The 22,059-nt window shown below is 41.4% G+C and overlaps 1 protein-coding gene across 4 annotated transcripts in view; it reads left to right on the top strand.

Moving 5' to 3' along the window:
* Positions 1 to 22,059, top strand: part of Btbd9 (BTB domain containing 9) — a 403,587-nt gene that overhangs the window by 302,818 nt on the left and 78,710 nt on the right. The window lies entirely within an intron of this gene.

Here is a 22,059-nt window from a genome sequence, read left to right as displayed (position 1 = left end):
TCTCGGTGAAACCAACATTATGTTGTGAGGAACTGCATTTGCCTCTTCTGTGACATTATTAAGAGGAAAGGGAGAGAGATTTCCTAGCCACCAATGCCTGTGGACGGTGCTGGATATCTTGGCAGGCTGCAGTTACAGCGGCTGATGTGCCCAGATAGACATTTACTGATAGGAAACTAGATCAGTGGCACCTCTTCATGGAGATAGGTAATTGACCAATGACGGGTTGATTAGTCAGTGACATTTGACCCACAGCTTCTATTGCTCGTGATGACTAACTTACTTTCCTAGTCACTGTATCTGCTGCAGCCCATGTTCTGCATCGACCCCTAGAGAGTGGGAGCTGCAGAGCTCAGGCTGGGAGGGTGGAGAGCTGGGACGCCTGGACATACGGTTCCCCACTGTGCGAGGTAGGGCCCAGTCATATGTCCTTAATCTTTGGAAATTCAAGTTTCTTTGTAGTTGGTGACTTCAGAGGCAAAGTTCTCAAGCATGGTTTATTTTGATCACTTCATTCTTTATTCCTAAGAGAGGATATAATTGTTTTATGGATAAGAGTTCTTTTGTTTGAGTGTTTTCATCCACAGAAACCACTGTTTCCTTCCCTGAGAGGATGCCCTGTGACTGGAGAGGCAAGCAGAGCCTTCTTTTCTGACAGAAAATGGTCAGCAGGAGCCAGTCCTCCTAGCATGTGTGGCATCAGTCCCCTGTGGTTTCCTGGAGAGGGGAGCATGAAACAGCATCTCCGGCCATCTTTCTAGCCCTTCTTTTCTTTCGTTCATTCAACATTCACTAAACACTTTACTCTGTGACAGGCACTGTAGTCGACACAGCCCTGAATAAACAGAATAACACCGCTGCTCTCCCGGAGCTCCTGTCTAGTGCATGGGGGACCTAGACAGCAGACAGACACTATGTGCAATATGTCAGACGTTGACAGGTGCTACAGGAAGTCAGCTCATGAGCTCTGTAGCTCCCACTCTCTAGGAGGAGGAGATGTGGAGATGGTGCTGTTTTAGGCTGGGTGGTCTGGAAAGGTTCACTGAGAGGGGACATTGAGCAGAACCTGGAAATCCAGGTCGGACACCATGGACATAGTGCCAAGACTCTGAGGTGGGAACATACCTGGCACACTCTGAGAGCAGAGGGAGGGAGGGGAAAGTAACAGGAGGGCTAGGGAGGAAGGAGTTGGAGAAGTGACAGTCTAGGATGTTTTTTCACTGCCTGTGTACACAACACCAACTCCTAAAACCATCACCCCCAGCAAATGACTGAGATTAAGCTCTGGAGTTGGTCGCTGGCATTAACGCAGGTGAGGACGCTAGCCTCCCTCGTTGTGTTCTGCTCCCATTTCATTCTGCCCGAGTGCTGCACCAGTGAGCAGTACATCTNTCCCATTCCCATCCAGTGTTTCATGAGCACCAGGAGAAGAGAGGAGGGTCAGAAATGGGAGGCCCTCATGCCTTAACAAGCATGGCGCCTTCTCTGCTCTTTGCTTCCTTGCCACACCAACTCCTAAAGAAGCAACAACAGGAGGTGACCTAGGTGGGTTGGTTGATTCATTGGTTATTTATTTATTATTTTCACATGAGGTTCTCTCTGAGTTGCCCAGGCTGGCCTCAAACTTGCTATCCTCCTGCCTCAGCCTCCCAAGTAATTGGGATTACAGACTCTCAAGTAGCTGGGATTCCCAAGTGCCACCATTTCTCAACAGAGGCATCCTAGTCTCGACTCATATGACTCAAATGAGTCAAAACTCTCTCTCCTCTTTTGCTTCTCTCACTTTTGCAAGGCAACATAACTGGGAAATAAAGGAGTTTGTCTGTGTTGTTGCTAGGTTTATAGACATAGCAAAATCTACTCATTTTATTTTAGAGAAAAAGAAATTACCTGGAATGTACCTTAAAAGCAGGTAATTGAGTAGTAATTATATCATTTCCATGCCATTTTAAAAACATTAAAATTTAAATAACAGCAAATCTTCAGAGGGCTGACCACATAAAAAGACCAGGGTAGAGTCATAATAACCAACCAAATCTGCCTAATGTCTTAGTTTATAGGCCCTCTGTCGCCTTAGTTTAAGACTTATTATCTTTCTACTTGCTAATCAAGATATCCTTTTAAGTGTTTTCAGGCTAGGATGAGAAATCAAATATGCTATGCATTAAATACACCTATCACCCAGTCTTTTTCAGCTAATAAATGACAGCACTTTGTTGAAACCCTAATTATAGGATAGTCAATTAAATTAACAATTTTTACATTAGTCTGAAAATAATGGTTTTGTAATTGATATGTGAGTAGTGTAAGTAAAATACCCATAATGTGTTAAGTAACAAACCTAATTGCAAGTAGACAGGATGTCCAAAGATGATGCCAGGCCAGCAGAAGCAGCCAAATGTGCCTGCAGCCCCTCTTGGTGTTGTGAGGATCAAGGAGTTAATGACAACAATATTTTGAAGTCCTCAGTTGGGATGTACATAAATGCAGTATGTTAGGGAAAAAATGGGTCTAGCCCCAAGTGTGTTCTTGATGGATATCCATAGTCTCTTTATTCTGTGGGATGAAGCAGCCCTGCCACTTACGGAACAATAACACAGAAGGTCTACACCACAAATCAGTTTATGTCTTTTAGTTATTAAACCTAGATTAAAAAGAAGAAATAGCAAGTTGATTCTTTAAAAAAGTTAATTGTCTATGCCACCGTAGTGCTTATTTGTCCTAACCTGTTTTTCTTTCTCTCTGAACTGCCAAGCCCATGCCGGTTTCAGTTGCCTACTGGGTGGCTACAACCAACTCTAGATTATCTATTCAGTTTGTAGATTACCAAAATTCCTTTTAGACTGCAAGTTTTCCTCCTTCCTACTGCTTACCATCCTGCCAAACTGCTGCACATTCGCTTCTCTCTCAAAGGATAGGCACAGAAAAAAAGGAGAGGAATCAGATCATTCCATTTTGTTTCCTATTTAATAGCTTCACATAAGGGCTGGGTCGTAAGGGTGGGGAGAGGAATGGAAGCTAATGGCTCAAATAATAATTGTAATTGAGTATTTTCTGCATTTGTGCTGCCTTCAATCTCTAGTAGGACCATAGATAATCTCAAATTGAAGATAGTGATTTTTAAATATTGTGATGTTCTTGGATCTTTGCAGCAGATTCCAAGCACCTACTTTCATGGCTCCGTGTGCTGCGAGTACTCAATAAACACTCATTGACTGAACTGACAGCACAGTGTGTTAGTGCCACTAAAGGGACTTCTATCTATCAACTAAATTGGACATCATATTTGCTCGGTGTTGTCTGATCTAAGTGTATGTGAGGAAACTGCTAAAGATCTGGCACCCCCAGCAAATGACTGAGATTAAGCTCTGGAGTTGGTCGCTGGCATTAACGCAGGTGAGGACGCTAGCCTCCCTCGTTGTGTTCTGCTCCCATTTCATTCTGCCCGAGTGCTGCACCAGTGAGCAGTACATCTATTTACATTATTAAGACAGCCTTCTTTGCAACCTAGAGAGCTAGAAATTTCCTTTTTATAGTCTGAAGAATCCAACAAACATCTAAATATATGACTCCTCTGACTTGGATTAAGATTGCCTATAATTCTAGTCGAAATTGGAAAGATATTTTACAAAATTTACTTCATATCAGTCACACTGAGTGTCGTCTGTCACAGCCCTGAACCAAGGGACTCTTCCTTGTCTCTCTGATCCATGATTTATTTACTAAGTGGTGTTCCTCTGTGCCTATCTGCATCACACCTGAAGTCTTCTCTCATCACTCTCAAATCTCAGAGCTCTGGTTCCCAGAAAGATCGTTGAAGAAGGAATTATATGTATGGTTCTCAGTCGATGCTGGAGTCTAAACTGTGTGAACCCTTCAGGGCACTAGAAATGCTGGAGCCTAGACACAGCAGAATTTGGGGGCATGGTAAATAGGCCTTAGCCAGTTTCATCCTAGAGAAATTTCAAGAGCAGAAAGTATTGCTATGGCAACTAAGTTGTGTGTGAAAATACAGGAGGGGCACTAGAATTCAGATGTTGTTTGGAAAAGCAAGAAAGGTTAAATGCCAAAAAAATGTATTTTTGTGTGTGTGTGTGATTTACCTCACATGTCAACCATTTATCTCCCTTGAGTGATTGGGGAACTTGACAACTAGTCATCATAAAATATAGCTGGATACATGAAAGGAAAAATCCTTTTAGTTTTCAAAGATTAACCCATCAAGAAGACATCTTTACCGAGGTTTCAGCCCCGTTGGGACCCAGTATTTCATGCACAGTACATGTTTAGTAATTGTCCAGAATTATTCTTTAAGAAACCTCTAAAACAAATACTCACTTCTCAGTCATCTTAAACACCAGAATCATTCTTCTTGGAAGGTGTCCTCCTGTGGCTTTGCTTAGACAGATGCTGTACAAGCTGCTGCCCTGGGACAGGTTATGCAGGGCCACAGAAGTGTGGCTGCTGTCCGGCAGCAGAGGACTTTTAGCTGATTGACTGAAATTCCCACAAATTTAATACATCAAATTGCTTTAATATATATTTTAAGTTTTAAGTGAATAAAGCTATTCTGAATGCTGATTAAGGGTGACATCACTTAAAATTAAATCTTTAAATTAATCCAAAGAAGTAATCTACCTTTGAAAATCTTCATATTCCCCAAGTACCTTTAACTCAGAGACTTCCCCACCCAGGAGCCCAATTTTATCACCTCATTAAGATGTTTGGGATATATCTTAGTAGCTCCTGATGTTTGTCTGTTTCTTTCTTTCTCTCCTTTTTATGCTTAACCATTAGCCCTTTGTAAACTAGTGACCACAGAGGCACTTGACCAAAACATTCTGGTCTATCTAGTTAAGAAACTCCAAGACCTTGAAGAGGTCTTCCACTACCTCCTCTTGACTCACCCGGCTCTCCACCCCCATTTCTGCATCCTTCTCCTAGGAATAACTTCCATGGTGATGGGCAGCTGCCCCTCAAGGACTCCTTTCAGCAATTCTCTGAGGCCCTTAGGGGCTTCACAGATGCTGAGGAATCATATTTTTTCTGCTGCGTTGCCTCTTTCAACGATGTATCAGATTCAATATAAGGGGTATTGCTTATGTAGATAAATGCAGAGTGTGCTCTTACTTCTTTCTGGATTTTCTTTCTTTGCTGCCCTTAAAACCTAATGGTGAGGATCCTCTTTCTTCCCTCTACCTGATGAAACCTAAAACCAGGTCCCTTGATGATTATGACATTACCAGCCTTGCCACATGATTGTTTTACTGTAACCAAACACCACCCAGGATGGTTTAGGTTTTCCGTAGTTTAACATTTAGAAATGGCTAATGGTTCTCTTGGTTGCTGTGTCTGACAGTAGTTCTTGAGTGTTAGCTGCTCTCACTGTCTTCATTAAGAAGACGAAGAAACCGAAGTGTAGTTTGGGGTCCTTCTTCTTTGCACTGTGAGCATGGCAAGACAACTCATGCTAAAACTTCGTCTCCCAAAATTCCAGTTTGTTGCTCAGTGCTACCAACTCCTGTGGCCTAACAAGAAGCAAGGGAAGGCAGCTCATTTTCTGGTTCAGCTCACTGGTTTCCTATGGCTGTGAATTATAGAAACTTCCATTAGATGTTACAACTAAGACCTGACAACATTTGTTTTTTTTTTTGGTGGTGGTGGTTTTTTTTTTTTTTTTTTTTAGTTGTAGATGGACTCAGTACGTTTATTTTGTTTTTATGTGGTGCTCAGGATGGAACCCAGTGCCTCACACGTGCTAGACAAGTGCCTACCACTGAGCTACAACCCCAACTCCACATTTGTTTTTGTTTCTAGCACTCACTGCTCCAAGGAAGCTTGCACATGGGTCGCATTTGGCTGCAAACAACAGAAAATCTCACTGAGAACAACTTATAAAATGCTTTTTAAATTTTATTTTTGTTTTGTTTTGCTTTTGACTGTTTGGGGCTCATAGAACAAGTCCATAGGGGTGTGGTTTTGCAGTTCAGTGAACTCTGCATTTTTCTTGGTCTTTCCCACATGTATTTTTGCCCCAGAGAAATAAACTGCTACAGTTTTAAATACCGTGTCTGTGTTGAGGCAGGAAGTAGCAGGGTGAAGGGAAAAAAGTACAACAAGCCCTACCAGCCAACTCTTGTCCCTTTCCATTAGGAAAAGCCAAAGCTATATTTGAAGCCTGACTCTGCTGACTCCAACTTGCAGTTTTCAGGTAGAACTGTGTTATGTGGTCAGCCCTAGCAAGATTGGTTAAGAAATCAATTGGCCATGGTAAGGAGTTAGGCTCACCTAGCCAACAGCTCTGCCTTGGAATACTGCCTTTTGCATGACATTTTACTTCTGCTTTGGAATTTTTTTACATATCTTCACATTTCATGTGTCCTGTTTATTTTTTAAAAAACAGTTTTTTTAAGATGTAATTCACATACCATACAACTCACCCATTTAAAGTATATAATGCAGTGGGGACCCCCCCCACACACCATTTATTTTATTTTTCAGAATGCTTTTTTGTTGTTGTTGTTTATTTTTTATTGGTAGTGCTGGGGGTTGAACCCAGGGCTTTATGCTTGTTAGAAAAGTCCTTCACCACTGAGCAACAAAAGTGCTTCCCCAGCCCTTTTTCTTTTATTTTTATTTTGAGACTGGATCTCACTAAATTGCCCAGGCTGGCCTCAAAAACCTGAGATCCTCCTTCCTCAGCCTCCCAAGTAGCTGGGATAACAGGCGTATGCCACTATGCCCAGCCCTCCATTATTTTTAAAAGCAACCCTTTGAACCCACAACTTCTGGATGTATCTTAAAAAGTACTGTAATAATTATATTTTGTATTTTTTTCAGCTTCAAAAATGCTCTATAAATTTTTTTAAAACCTGTCTTCTTACTATCTAGTTTGGATCCAAAACGAGAGGTATTACTGATTACATATGTTTAATTTCTTATTCATAAAATTTGCTTGGAAAAAAAAAAAAAACACCTAGGTTTCCATGACAAACATTTAATCTGGTTTTCTGTAACTGGTCTCGTACTTTACCAGCATAGTCCTAACTCATGCACATAAGGAAATTTGGGGGACAGGGCAAGGTCCCAAGTACTTTTTCTCATTGATCAAAATAGGGGTTGGGCAGACAGCTTAGTGGGATAGTGTTTGCCCAGCATGTGTCAGGCCCTGAGCTCAATCCCAGCCCAGGAAAAGAGGGGGAAAGGGGGGCGGTCAAGTGTGTGGTTTTAATATTGTCAAGTTGATTTTCTCATACCTGAATTCGTTTTTAAATTGACAACCCATATGGAATTTGTTAACTAAAAGTATTTGGTTAAATAATGCATCTGTTTACCTAACCAGATTATAGAGAGTTGACTCTTTTTCTGTACACAGAAAATTATTCCAATATTAGAAACTTCACTGCATATCCATGTTATCTTGTGGTAGCAAATTATGTCAAAAGTCCCTCTGGAAATAACATTTTCTGTGTTTGATATCTGAAGTTTAAAAACTCATGTCCACCTGCCCTGGAAGAAACCACACAAAAGACCTGTGACTTTCGAAAGGGAAATGGGCAGTGACCATAATGCTGCCTCCAATCTCTTCTTCCTCGTAATCTTCTTGGATAATGTGCTTTTTTGTTGGTGGTGGTTTGTTTGTATTGTTTTCTGTGGGGTTGCAGTGAGTGTTTTTGGCTTTGAAAATGAGAAGTACACTCAGTGGGAAGATAATGAGAGCAGTACTGGGATCTTAAATCTTAGAAGAAATTCAGATATCCTCTGTTTTTTTGTTTGTTTGTTTGTTTGTTTTGTTTTTTCCCCACAGTTTCTTCGTGTCTTCCTCTACAGCCATTTTTACTCCTCCCTAAAATGTGAGTTGTGGTCAGGGGTTTAGCTGCTTTCCAACAGAGATGCCAATCAGAGTGTGAGTCTGCAAGCCTGAAAGAGTGAGCCACAGTTCAGTGGAGTCACTTCATGTCTCTCTGTCTTCCTGCTGGGCCTTAAGTGGCCTGGGACAGAACCACTCCTGCCTTGGAGGAGGCCCCGCCTTGCTCCTTTATTCCTTCCTCTCCCTCCTCTCTCCTCTCCCTTCTCCTCTTTTCTGTCTTCATAACAAGGTGGTGAGCAGCCCCATCCTTCTCTGGCCTTGGAAAGTCTTACTTCCTCTTTTTTAGAGCAGCCAGGCTAAGGCTACTGGCTCAACCCAGGGAGGACTCAGTGCTGGGCAGGGGGAAGGGGCAGCCTCTGTCCCATACTCCCCCTGGGTTTGGTACTGGAATGTGTATTGTATTGATGACCCTTAAGTTCTAGAGGTCAGAAGCAGAGTGCTGAGTTTTGAAGGGGGAGCAGCCTCCTGACTTGTTTTGGTTTGAAACTGTTCAGGCACACCCAGCTCCAAAATAGGTAGTTTCCCATGTTCTGTGCCTTTTGCTTTAGGGTTTTTAGCCAAAAATTCTGTTAGCAGTAGTGTTCCTTTGCTTCTTATTTGCTGGATCTTTCCTTGTCATATACTTAAGAACTTTGTGGGTAGGGGTAATTGGAGTCTAGTGTGATAGATCTAAGTTCCTAAGTCCCCTAGGCATTTACCATTTAATTGTTCCCTAATGTCTGAGTCTGATGCAAACCCTTGTCCATTATTTTCCTGAAACCTAGCCATTCTGTGTTCATTTCATCTCTGAGATTAAAAATATAATAAATCACATATAATAAATTACTATCTTTATGAGAAAGTCCACAGTAACCCTTTTAGAAATAGATAAAGCAGGGAAAGAAGGAAAGGAAAGGAGCAGGCGGGTAGGACAGACAGATGGACATCATCACCCCAAGTACATGTATGAAGACATGAATGGTATGACTCTACTCTGTGTACAACCAGAGACATGAAAAATTGTGCTCTATATGTGCACTATGAATTGAAATGCATTCTGCTGTCATGTATAACAAATTAGAATGAATGAATAAATAAATCAATAAAAAATAGATAAAGCAAAGCTAAGGATGTAGCTCATTGGTAGTGTGCTTGCCTAGCATGCACAAGGCCCTGGGTTTAATCCCCAATATTGCTTTAAAAAGGGGGAAAAAAGAGAGAGAGAAAGAGAAGGAAAAGAAATAAAATAAATAAAGTATTATCTATAGAGAATTGTTGAGAATTGCTGATAACCAGATAAATAATATTTTGTTAATAACATATTTCCTAGGAAAATAGTTTTGTCATAATTACGGTCACTACAGTAAAATCTTAGCTGTCCATTTAAAACTAAGAGACAAGCAGGGAATTCACGAAGATTAGTTGGATCTGTTAGGGAAGAACATGTTAAACAGAGTCATCCATTTAAAAATTGGGTTCATTGAAGATTCTGAATGAGCAGTTCTGTTAAAACACCAAGTGCTGTAAGGTTTTCCCTGTTCTGTGGTCACACGCTGCCTAGGCCAGCTATCTTGTAGAGTGCCTTTTATAATCACAATAGACAGAGCTGGAGAGATGGCAAGGGAATAGGAGATCTATACAAATCCATTTTCTCCCGATGACCAACAATACCACTGTGTACTTACATGGTGGGTTTAGTCTGCAGTGCTGTCTTCCTCCATGACTGGTGTAGCATTATTTTACTGTTGTCATATTAATTGCCTTGTCAATGACTGTATGACTTTTTTTTGGCATATTGTTTATTCACTTTAAATGTCTCTGTGATTTCTTTACCCTACCCTACTGCTTCCATCCCCTTTGGTGCAGGGGTTTGGAAAGCAATGACCAATGACTGTCCTGTTTGCAAAACTCAGCTTGTGAATGCAACTCCTGGGCACTTCATCAGTTCAGGGAGTAAGATTGGGAACAGTTTTCATTTTTAATTAGAGCTTTTCCACCCATATCCTTCTAATTCTTTTAGGAAAAATACCAGAAATTTGGTGTGAAAGTCAGGCCAACATTGTCAGTACAATTGTCACAGTAACAAAGAAGGGATTGTGAGTATAGCAGGATCTAAAAACTCCATGTGGAATTTGCTACATAAAATTCTATTGAAACATGGACTAGAAGAAATTTTAGACATTTCTAGGTTAAACTGAATCCTAAACCTTACCTTTATTTCATACATTGATGCCATAACTTTTGACTGCTAGATGAGAATGGCTTTAGTCTGGTAACTGGACGGCTAGTAGGTATTTCAGACTTTGGAGGCCATACAATCTCTGTTGCACTACTCTCCTGAGTGGCTGTGTCTCAATAAAACTTTACTTATAAAAATAAGCCTCTGTGGGCCATCCACTACTAATGCTTTGTCTATTCAGCTCTTGTTTGCTAACATCTGGCTTACACAGGTAAAAGTGAAGACTTGGGGGGGCGGGTTTATTTGCCTTTCACAGTCTCACAAATGTGAATAGTAGTAAATCTTGTTATCTAGACATGAGTCTTGGAAGTCAGCATTTGGAGCCAAAATATACAACCAAGTGGTTTTTCCCCCTGAGATAGGAATGAGCCCTGAGGACTGCACAAGGAGAGGGAACCAATGGAGAAGTCCTGGCAGATGAGCTGAGCTGTTAAACCCCAGCTCTGACCTCAATAGAGCAGGGACTCCTTGGTTTTTTTTGGAAGTACTGGGGATGGAACTCGGGGCCTAGTGCATGCTAGGCAAGTGCTCTACCACTAAGCCATATTCCCAGCCCCTTTGCTGTACTTTCATCTGTTTTAGATATTACGGTTATTCTACGATGTTGTTTGTAAAATAATTAGTCTGCTACTAAAGAATACTTTTTAATATATTGGTTCACATTTTTTTGTAATATAGTATATTAACTTTTTTATTTTTTTAAATTATTTATATTTTGGTTGTAGTTGGACATAATATCCTTATTTTATTTATTATGTGGCGCTGAGGATTGAACCCAGGGCTTCACACATGCTAGGCAAGCGCTCTACCACTGAGCCACAACTTCAGTTCAAGTATATTACCTTTTATAATAGATATTTCAGAAAAAGGTTCTAAAGGATTTGTCATATATCACTTTGTAATTAAATGGAAGAAAATAGATTTAAAAGAACCACAAATCATCTAAATGAAAGATATATCTGTCTCCCTTTCTTTCCCTACCCCTCTTCCACCACCCATTTAACAAATTAAAATCTACACATCTATGGTTGCAAAGAAATAGAGACAAAATAGGGCTCCTGTCTCCCCTTCTGTGCCACTGTTGCTTGTGACATCACATTGCCTTAGCAGTGCTTGTTTCTATCAGAGGCTTAAGGAGATCATTAGCAACCCCACCACTTTCTTTTTACCTGCTCATAGGTTCAGAGACCCCAAGCTCCTCAGTGCTGTCAGGCTTTGGGGTGCAGCGTGTGCACTGAGTTCTGGCACTAGCTCCTTGGAGATTACCTCGGGATGTTTCCTAACCACTGGCGCTGAAACGTTGATTATCAGAACAGTCTCCTGTGACTCAGATAGGTTGCCGAATCCAGGTCCTGTTCTGCCCTCAGCATAAATCTCAGCGTCTGCTCTTTGGGATTAGATGCCAGAGTGGGAAGATCCCAAGAAGCCTGAGATCTCACCCCCTCATGCATGGTTCCTTTGCTGGCTTGCAAAAGTACCTGATCTTCTCTGTCTGTACTTGGTGAATGTGAGTCAGGGCAGTGAATCGAGGGCTGTGGGGTAGTGTGTGCACATCCATCTGCACTGAGTATCTATTTGGCACCAGGACCCTGTCCTCAGGACATCCTTCCAGCCAAAATAAGAAAACAGGAGTCCAGCCCACAGGGCTGGGAGGCATAGGGGAGATAAACGTTTGTTCTTCTTGATGAGGAAGGGTGAGCCCGCTGAACAAAAGAGACAAGTTGAATTCACAGAGTGCAGTATTCTAATGAAGCCTCTTGCTGTGCTAGAGTCCACTTAGCAAGATCTAGCACAGCAGAGCCTTGGATAGGAGTGATTTATTCATCTCTGCCTTCTTCACTCAGGTTTCCTTCTTTCCATCACCGGAAAGCCCAGTTTCTGTATGGGAGTTTGCCCTGGTAGCTTGCCTGGAATACATTTTGGAGGATTAGTGTTCATGGCATGGAAACTGGCCCCGGTGCCCAGTACACTCTGGTGAATATTCATGTTGGCACCTGGAAGGTTTATTTCTAAATAGGCAGCTCTTGCAGAGCACATTCCAGAGGGGCATGGCTTTTCTCCTGTCTGAGGAATCCTTCAGCCAAACAAATATGGTAGGGAGGGGCAACTACTGGGTAATTCTAGTGCACATTTGTGAGACCGATTCTGCCTCTCCACGTGTTCTGCGGCCTTGGGAAAAACTGAGATCCCTCCCACCAGTGAGCTGCTGCCTGGGCCTCCAGCTCTGGGAAGAATAGCGTAGGCGATTCCAGAGAAAGAAAATGGCAACTGCTCATTTAGCCTTTGGTACTATAGCCCACACCAGTTTAGTTTAATTACAGCTGGTTATCAGTTAGAAAAGTTAAGAGTTATTAATGTTCAGCTGAAAATGTTTGAATTAAAACTTGTGATCCCAGCTTTGAAGACCTGGATCAAGAAGACTGTACTGAGTGGCCTGTGATCAAAAGAATCTCATTGAAAAACGTAATTAGCCATTTTTTCCTCTAGCCATTACAAAAAAAAAATACATAAAATGTTGTTGTTTTTTTTTTTTCCTGGCTTCTTACCTTTCTTCAAAAGATTTATCACACAGTTACATATTAAATTGATTCATTATCTTTTGTTTGTAAGACCTTGTAGATATAGTATGTTCACCTTTACGTACTGGTGGAGAAGATGTTACTATTAACATTCTCATTAATGTCTTTATTTTAATTGTAAGTCATATACCACATGGAGAATTATGATTTATCAGACACCTCAGACAGTATAATCTACTTTAAATGTTTATATTGTAAAACTCTTACAATTTATTATAGTTTAGTGTTTTCGTGTGCAGTTATTTTCATGTGAAAGCTTTCACAAAAAGACTTAATGAAGGAAGTTCATCAGAAAATGGACTTATGGGGAGGAATTTTTAAAACCAAGAGATGAGAGAGACAGACTTTGTACAGGCCATACCATCTCACCACCAGGTTGGGTGCAGCGGGTGGAGGTGGCAGGTGGAGGAGGAAGAGTGGCAGCACAGGTGGTGCTGAAGGGGCTGAGGGTCTGGATTGCATGGGCGAGTGTTTAAAATCATTTCCAGCAAGAGTTCAGGACTTTGTAGATTGTGCCCTGTAGGGAAAAGAAGATGATTCACAGCTGGAGCAAAGGTTGAAATCCAGATCTGATTAAGGTGAAGAGGTCAGGCTGATAAGAAAGAGAGGGAGATGTGTGAAAATAGTGCCGGCTGTGTTAAGAGAGACCAAAAAAGAGGTTTGGTAAGAACAAAAATAGAGGACATCATTGAATAGAAGAGTTTTTGCCTTATAGTTCACCCCTGCTGGAATGTTCTCTTGCCTGTAATATTTGGAGTCGAACCTTCCTACCTTGTGGCCCTTCCATTCTCTCTCTTTAGCGCCAGGTTGTGAGGATACAAAGATCTGCCTATAGCTAAATTGTGTGTTCTCCCACAGAAACGCATTCCTATGAAAACGTGACCCAAGGGAATAGAAGAGAGCTGTGGAGCTTATTAAATTTCTCTTTGGCTCTGCTTCTTGGTGCTTTGTAGGCTGTGCACATGTGGGTACCTATTAGCATGTGGTCAGAGGAGGGGCAGGAGAAGAAGCAAAGAGATGAAACAGCAGTCAGAGTTGATATTTTTCATAAATTATTTCCAGGGGAAGACTTGGCAAAATGGTGGTAGGGGCTGGGGATGGAGGACTGGTTCCATCTAAGGGAGGCAGGATATTTTCTGATTGAAACATAATGAAATGTTAAATATGTTACTGGAATGAGCTACCTGGATTTTGTGATTTATTTGTAATTCCCTCTCTCAATCACCCTTTCCTGTCCTGCTCCCAAGTCTCCATCAGTTTAACTCAGTAGAGCCTGTGATCCATAAGCCAGTGTGTTGGGGAGCATGAGGAACCCCAAGTCTATTCACCATGCACGGTCCCTGTACTCTGAAACCATGGTCAGGTGGTTCCTCCTGAATGGTCTTGGTCCTAGAGGCTGAAGGGAGAGGAACTTGGATGATGATATGCAGGGAAACTGGAGCCAGGTGACTGTGTTACCCAAACTTTTGGATGAAAGCCCTCAGCGGGTCCATTTTATTCCACAGAAGTCACATATGTTAAATAGAGGTTGAGGTGGTAAAAAAAAAAAATCTAGTACTCAACTTGTAGCTTAGTGGTTCCTGAGCTCTTTATTGAGCCTGTCTCTTCTCACCTCCCAATAATTTCACAGAATTAAGATCAGGGAACAGAAAAGTTCACACTAATGCACATTACTTTGAGCTGTAAAAAGACACTGATTCTGGCCTTTTAAAGTCACAACAGTGACTAATAATCTTTCTAGTAAATGAAGCTGAAAGTGAGCTGAACTCAATACCTGGGAAGCTAAGCCCTGTGGTCTGGGCGGGACTTTGCCATTTCTGCCTCTTACATATACTTTTCTGATCCTGCCAGTGAGCCAAATCAGACAGGTCTCACTGATTGTGTGCATGCGCCATAAAGAGGAGGCTGCTGGGATCAAGGCAGATAGCATTGCTGCAGAAAGGGGAAATAGATAATGCCAAATTTAAACAGGGGAAGATCTGTAAAAGCTGCATACCTGCTCACTGTGTCACGGCCTGAAAGGTCTGTAACATAAAGAGACTTCACCTTTAAAATATCACAAGACCATTTGATCAGTTCCTGATACTTCTGATGCCAATGTCTTGCTTAAGAAATGGCTGTATTTGGAAAGTCACCTTCAGAAATGTAAGAAAACTGCTTTTATTCTCAAGGACTGTTTGGCCTGAACAAAATTTTCTCACATATCCACAAGCATAAAATGAAAGAATTTTCTTCAAATTGAACTGTGTAGTATGAAATCTAGATCATTAGCCTAGACTTAAACTTATTTGTTAAATAAGGGTTTGCTAAGTGATTGACTAGTCTGTAAACAGTGACTTGGGCAGTGTTTTGCCCATGTAAGAAAATTAACCCAGGAACTTAAAAAAATAGATTTGCACTGGAAGCAGGACATGTATTGATTATAATTTTTCCAAATATAATCCAAAAACATTTTGAAACTGGTGAGATCTGTGTGTGTGTGAGACTGGATGATGCTTAGTCCTTCACCGTTCATTCCACACTTGGCATTTGCTGAAAATCTCAGCTGCAGCCATGCTGTTGGATAGTACACGGATAGTTTTTATGTTGTCACCTAAACCTTAAAATACAAAATTTAATATCCCACCAAGGACTAAAAAGATGGTCTCAAGTAGCCGTTAAGAGTTGATAGCTTCTGGGCTGGGGTTGTGGCTCAGTGGTAGAGCGCTCACCTAGCATGTGCGAGGCCCTGGGTTCGATCCTCAGCACCACATAAAAATAAATAAATAAATAAAGATATTGTGTCCAACTAAAAAATAAATATTTTAAAAAAAAAAAAGAGTTGATAGCTTCATATTGTCTCAAGGTTTTGGAAAGCTCTGCCTCATCTAGCTACACACAGCTATATCCTGCTGGCATCTCTCCATTAATATCTCTCTACTTTTAAGTAACTTACCTGGATTACCCAACCCCTCCTTTTATTCTGCCTCCTCCCAGTGAGGCAGTCTGCACAGGAGCCCAAGTAAACACTTTCTTCACTTCATTTTAGTCCTGGAGCATCAGGGTCTAAACACAGAAACTACACATCCAGACAACCTAGAGCCTGTGCCTGCCTTTTTTCTGGCCAGTGCCATCATTTTTTACTTTCTTAGAGAAATTACCCTCCACATCTGTTATAGTTTGGATCTGGAATGTCCCCTAAAGCCCCCACGTTAAAGGCTTGGTCCCCAGTTCTTGGCGCTATTGAGTGGAATCTTTAAGAGGTAGGACCTAGTTGGAGGAAGAGAGCCACTGAGAGTGTCCCTTGGTGGCGATACTGTGCCCCGACCCCTTCCTGGCTCTTTCATTTTGCTTCTAGTTGCCATGAGATGAGCAGCTTTCTCTGCTATAAACACGCTTCTGCCACGATGCACCTCTTTGCCACAGGCCCCAAAGCAAAACTACCAAACAACAGGGACCGAAACCTCCAAAATCATGAACCAAAATAAACTCTTCCTTTTAAGTTGATTATCTTAGGTATCTTATCACAGTTACATAAAGCTGACTAATGCAACATCCCAGTTTTGAATAATTAAACTATCAGATAATACCTAGACTCTCTGATGTCCTCCAACTAACGTAGTTCCCAAGAACCCTTTCCATCTGGGGAACAATCTGTATTTCCCTCCTTCTGCTGTTGGAGGAAGACAGGTATCCCCTTTGCCCTGAAAGGTCGTGGTCCACTTAGAGGCAGGGCTCCTGTGGCGACAGCTCCTCAGGAGTCCTCCTGTCTGGAATCTGCAGGGCAGCCACCTGATCTCCTTCGCACACTTCTGATAAAGCATTGTTGCTTGACTCTGGTCTCCTGCTGAGAATCTCATTTTGGACTTGCAGTCCTCCAGCAGCTCTTCTCAGCTGGACCTTGCTCCCTACCTGAGGATGATGCTACCTAATCGAACCTTGTGACAGCTGACAGTAAGGATCCCTTTCATGTTTGGTAAAATCCCGTTTCTCGCAGGTAGAGTTGCTTCTCTGAAGCTGTATTGAATCCTCTGGCAGTTGTTACCTGCTACCTCTCCTGCCTTGCAGAAGCAGGGGGTAGAACGGTGCCCCTCACATGTTATCTTTCTGCTTCTCTATTAGAAGAGTGAGATCTGGGCTCTGCTGGATGAAGCGGAAGTGCTGGCGTTTCCCTGTGTCACCAGAGCTTGTTACCTTTCTCCCTCGCCATCACGTCTGTGGCCTCTGTTCTTCTACATTGTGAACTCTAGGTCCTCCCTTCTGAAAGGTTGTCCACCCCGCTCCCCAACCCAGAAATAGTCAGAAATCCTCCTGGTCCTTCATTCCTTGACCCTGATCCGGTTCCTCTGGCCCCATGCCCTTGTGAGGAGAGTGATGAACTCTGGGGACTATCCCACCTCTGCAAGACCTTCTCCCTGTGGCCCTGCTGACCCAGCGAGTACTGTAGGGCCCACTCTGCAGTGCGCCACTCCCCTTCTCCAAAGCACCTTCTTTCACACTTGAGTGAAAAAACTGCCCCCCACAGGGAGTCCTCCCGCCACCCGTTCTTTACCTCCTTACTGTCAGCTGTCACAAGGTTCGATTAGGTAGCATCATCCTCAGGTAGGGAGCAAGGTCCAGCTGAGAAGAGCCGCTGGAGGACTGCAAGTCCAAAATGAGATTCCCCGTGGTCCTGTTGCCGTCCAGGTGTCGCCGCCATTCTCGTTGGCATAGCATCTGCTCTTTGCTGAGTACCTTTGCTTTCCAGTACACTCTGCTAGGAGCTTATCTTAGGCCCTTTCAGTTCTAAGTGACAAAAACCAAGTAAAATGGCTTAAGCTAAAAGTAATGACATTATTTAAGTGAATATGATTTCCCATGGAATACTAGGGCAGAGACTCTGAAGGCCATCATAGGGATCGAGGGCAGACCTGGGGATCTGTCCAAGGTCCAGGCCGCCCTCCCTGAGCTGCACTGTCTTCACTGCTTCTCACTCAGGTCGCTTTCTTTGCTTCCTTGAGCCTGTGATAGGAGAGGGCCACCCCAGAATGCCTGTGTTCTCATTATCTTGTTTAAGGGAGCAGGACTAATTAAGCTAAAATCCTACATAATTCACAAATTATGAGAAAGGAAGTCTGATGAGCCCAGCATGGGTCATGTGGCTTCCCAGCATGCAGTCAGGTCTGCAGGACAGGCTGAGCTCAGGAACTCCCCTCATCTACTTTGAAGTTGGGCTGGAAACTGTTCCCAAGGAGAAGAGCTACTCTGTAATGTACAGACACACCAAAAAAAATCTCTACTGCTCATGTGATGGCAGAGGATCATAAACCGTTAGAACTGCAACAGCCTGGGAAACCAGATCCAGACACTAAAGGTCACCAAGAGTGAAACCGAAGTAAGTAGCTTAACTAAGTTAAGTGACTTGTCTGAGTGTTACGTAGTCGGTACTTAGTAAATAATTCTTGGACAATGATTCTTGGACTGTTGAATGGAAAACAGTAATTTCTCAAGAATTCAAGGGATCTTTAACAAAGAGTCTTCTGCATATTTTATTCATTTATTTATTTTTATGTGGTGCTGAGGATGAAACCCAGTGCCTCACATACCCCAGACAAGTACGCTACAGCTGAGCTACAACCCCACCCCCTTCTGCATATTTTTTGGAGTATCTTTAACTTTGACTGAAATATTAGAAATGGATTTGATGATGCTATTACAGCATTACCAACAGCCTGGTAGTTGATCTTTCTTTGGTGTTTTTTTGTTTTGTTTTGTTTTTTGTTTTTGTTTTTCACCCAAAGGAAAAAACTATTCACAACAGGATTAGTGTTGGCCCCAGGGCTTTCAGTGGAGTCTCCCACAAATGATGGACAATTAGAAACAAGCAAAACAGGCCCTGGCTCCTGGTCTGAGAGGCCCCAATTCATTGGAGAAGCTGTTGATCTCAACCATTAGGCTTCAGCCATTGTTCACAATCTGGCATAGAATTAATCCCTTAAGAAAGGACGGAAAAATGCCATTCAGCACAACATAGTTTGTCATCGCATGCATAATGCAGGCTTTCCAATTAGAATGCTACAATTTGGAAACTTTCTTCACAGACTGATGAGAGAGCAATTATTTTAAGAAGGGAAAACTCAGTCCACTGGGTTTGCCTCGAGTCACTTCTGACTCAAGCCGCAAAGACAAGAGTTTTGAAATCATATTCACTATTGAATTTTGTATCAAAACACCAGCAAGGAGAGCAATTAGTTGCTGTAAACTGAACCCCTACTAATCAATGATATGCAGCCAGCCAGAGCATTTATGGAGGATGTAAGCAAAATCACATCTGCTAATCAATTTTTAAAAACCTAGCACTTCACTGCTTTTAGGGAAACACCACAGTAAGAAAGAGGAAAGATGGAGGAGATGGTGTTTAGTATCACCAAGTAGTTCATGCAGTGCTCACTCTGTAGAGAGGTTTGTGGCCCTAGCTAAACACTCTTCATCAACTTCAACAGTTCTTGGCCAGTGGTGTCCATTATTCAGCTCCTTTTGGAAATGGCTTCTGCTGAACGGTGGAGGTGTGTGGATGTGTGTGAGAGATGGGGCCTTTTAAAGAGCTCACACATACATACACACACATCATCGAGGTGTCTGTCCTGGGCAAGCTCCCTGCAGACATTCCCGGTTGGATACAGGTCAGCAGTGTCTCTTTGTCCTGCAAGTACAAAGGCATAAGAACAGTGACTCTGCGCTGCTGGCAGGAGAAGAAGTGGAGGTTGTCGGTGGGCCTTCCACTTGTGCCTTATCAGAACCAAATTCCTATCCATGGAGAAAGAGATGGAGTCAGTTTTCCTTGAGTGTTCTTAAACTGTACCTGCTTTTTTGTTTGAATCAACCAGGAGATTTTTATTCTCTGTGAAGCCTAAATTCCAAGCATATATGCATTCTGACATATGAATTAGAATCTCACAAAAAACTGTGTAGGTGAGTCTGAGCCATGGTCTTGATAACCTGAGATCCATCAGTGTCCCTTTTCCACTTAGGAGTCACCATGACCCCCCCCCATTCCCAGCCCCTAGGGACTCCTAATAGAGGAATAGAGAACAAGATTTCCACCAATATGTGCACTTGGCTGCTGTTCAGAAAAAAAGAATTTAGACCAGGAGAAATTATTGAGGTAAAGATCGATAGTCCAGGCTAATAAAAATTAATATCTTCAGCATGCAAACTATGCTAGGCAGTGGATTAATATCCTTTAGATATAGAGGACATTTTGTAAGTCATTAACAAAAGGATAAATGTAAGTAGGAAATGGGTAAAATGTTCAAGTTCAATGATAAGTAAAAAATTGCAAATTAGCTAAATATATTTCATCTATCAAATTGGCAGTATTTATAAACCTAACCACAATATTGGTGATGATACATGGGCATTTGTTACACACTGGTGGTGATGTGAGTACAACTTGTTAAAGATTTTTGTTTGGGATGGGGGAGAAGAAAGATATACAGCTATTTTATGATATATACCAAAGCTTCAAAATGTTTGTATGCCCTACTCTAGGAGTTTTGTTTACAGAAACTTTCAAAGGCAGTGATCATGTATTTAGCTAAGAATGTTCATCACAGAATTTTTTTTTAAGTATTTATTTTTTAGTTTTTTAGGTGGATACAATATCTTTATTTTATTTTTATGTGGTGCTGAGGATCAAACCCAGTGCCTCACACGTGCTAGGCGAGCGCTCTACCACTGAGCCACAACCCCAGCCCTCATCATAAAATTTTCATACCAGTAAAATAATATCAGCTACCTAAGTGCCTAATAATAAGAGATTGATTAAATAAATTGAGATGTCCAAAATACTACAAAGTCAGCATATGTGATGTATAAGAATATTCAATATACGAAAAGATGTTCATAATAGATTGTTAAACAAAATAAGCAAGTTACAAATAATAGGCACTTTGTATTTGTGTTTACAGTATTCTTAGAATTACAGATGATCTTCATTTTAAAATAACGATTTGCCTTAAAACAAAATGGAGGACTTTATAGAATAGGCCACTTAAAACTTCTTCTAGTGTGCTATCCTTTCAAGATTCTCTACTGGAATGTTTATGATACTCATAATTGGTCATCCTTTTTTATCTTTTCTATAGCCCATATCCTCAAGGCAGTCTTTTTCAATGAAATATTTTGAGGTCTGGTTAGATTCTATTCCTAAAGGGACTGATTGTTTTTGTTTGGATACTCTGTAGCAGAACTAACTCTTGATTATCTGAAAGGTTGACAAATCTGGCTGTCCATAAGTAATCCAGAATCCCAATGAGAAAATGTCTCAACATTGTCTCCCAGCAAACCTGTTACCAGAGCTATTAATGAAGAGAATGATTAATCAGTCTGAAGTCCTTTCCTAATTTCAGTAACAAACATATATTACTTGATAGCAAACAGCATTACAATTGAAAACAAAGAACTAATGGGAGAGGGGAACATGGGCAGTCCTAATCCTCAATAATAGCTATGTAGGGGACACTAAACTGAACTTTTGCAAAGCCTTTTCATTGATCATAATTATAAATTAAAGGAATGTAATACAAACTACTTTTATAAACTGATAGGTTGCAGGTTGAAAATTCTGACTGGGAATAAAGAAAACATTTGGCAGCAGAATAACAGAACTGGGCTTTGATTCAAGATACCAGGTTGGAATCCTTATCAATCACTCAGCAACCATGAGTTTAGACAAGTTGTTTGATAGCATTAAGCCTTTTTCACCATCTGTATAATTTGACAGGAATAATAGTACTCACTAAGAGGATATTTGGAAGGACTTAATAAGACAAATTGTGTAACACTTAACATAGGGACTGAAACACAGTAAGCATTAAGGAAGTACTGTCTTTCATGGTCATCATTACTGTTGTTGGAAGGAATGTATTTGCCCAGACATTGGTTGAGCATAAGCTCTGTGTGAGACACTGGGCCAGGTACTAGGAAGCGAGAACTCAGTGTGCCATATACGCTGCCTTCAGGGTGCTCGCTGTTCTAGCTGGTGAAGGAAGCAAATGCCCGTGACCAACTTATAAAGCAATAAGATACTGTGTGAATTTTGCATAGGAAGGACTTTTAAGGCTGGAATCATAAAAAACATAGATGATAGAAATCATAGATCTCCTTGCAGAACTGTCAGAAGCAAAATGTAGATCCCATATTGCTTTTTTTATTCTTACTTTTTAATTGAAGAATAATACAGAGTGCACAAATAATTTAGGTGTAGCTTAATGAATATTTACATGTCTATACTCAGGTACTACTACCCACATCAAAATTAAAATACTTCTGGCGTTCTAGAAGGTTCTTTCATGCCATTTCCCAATCAATACCTTCCCCAGAGGTAACCACAGTTCTGAAATCAATAGATAAATTTTGTCATCTTTGAGCTT

This window comes from Marmota marmota, unplaced genomic scaffold (genome assembly GCF_001458135.2).
Source record: "Marmota marmota marmota unplaced genomic scaffold, marMar, whole genome shotgun sequence".
NCBI lineage: Eukaryota > Metazoa > Chordata > Mammalia > Rodentia > Sciuridae > Marmota > Marmota marmota.
The sequence above is the reverse complement of the archived record's forward strand: the minus strand, read 5'-3'. Positions and strand labels throughout refer to the sequence as shown.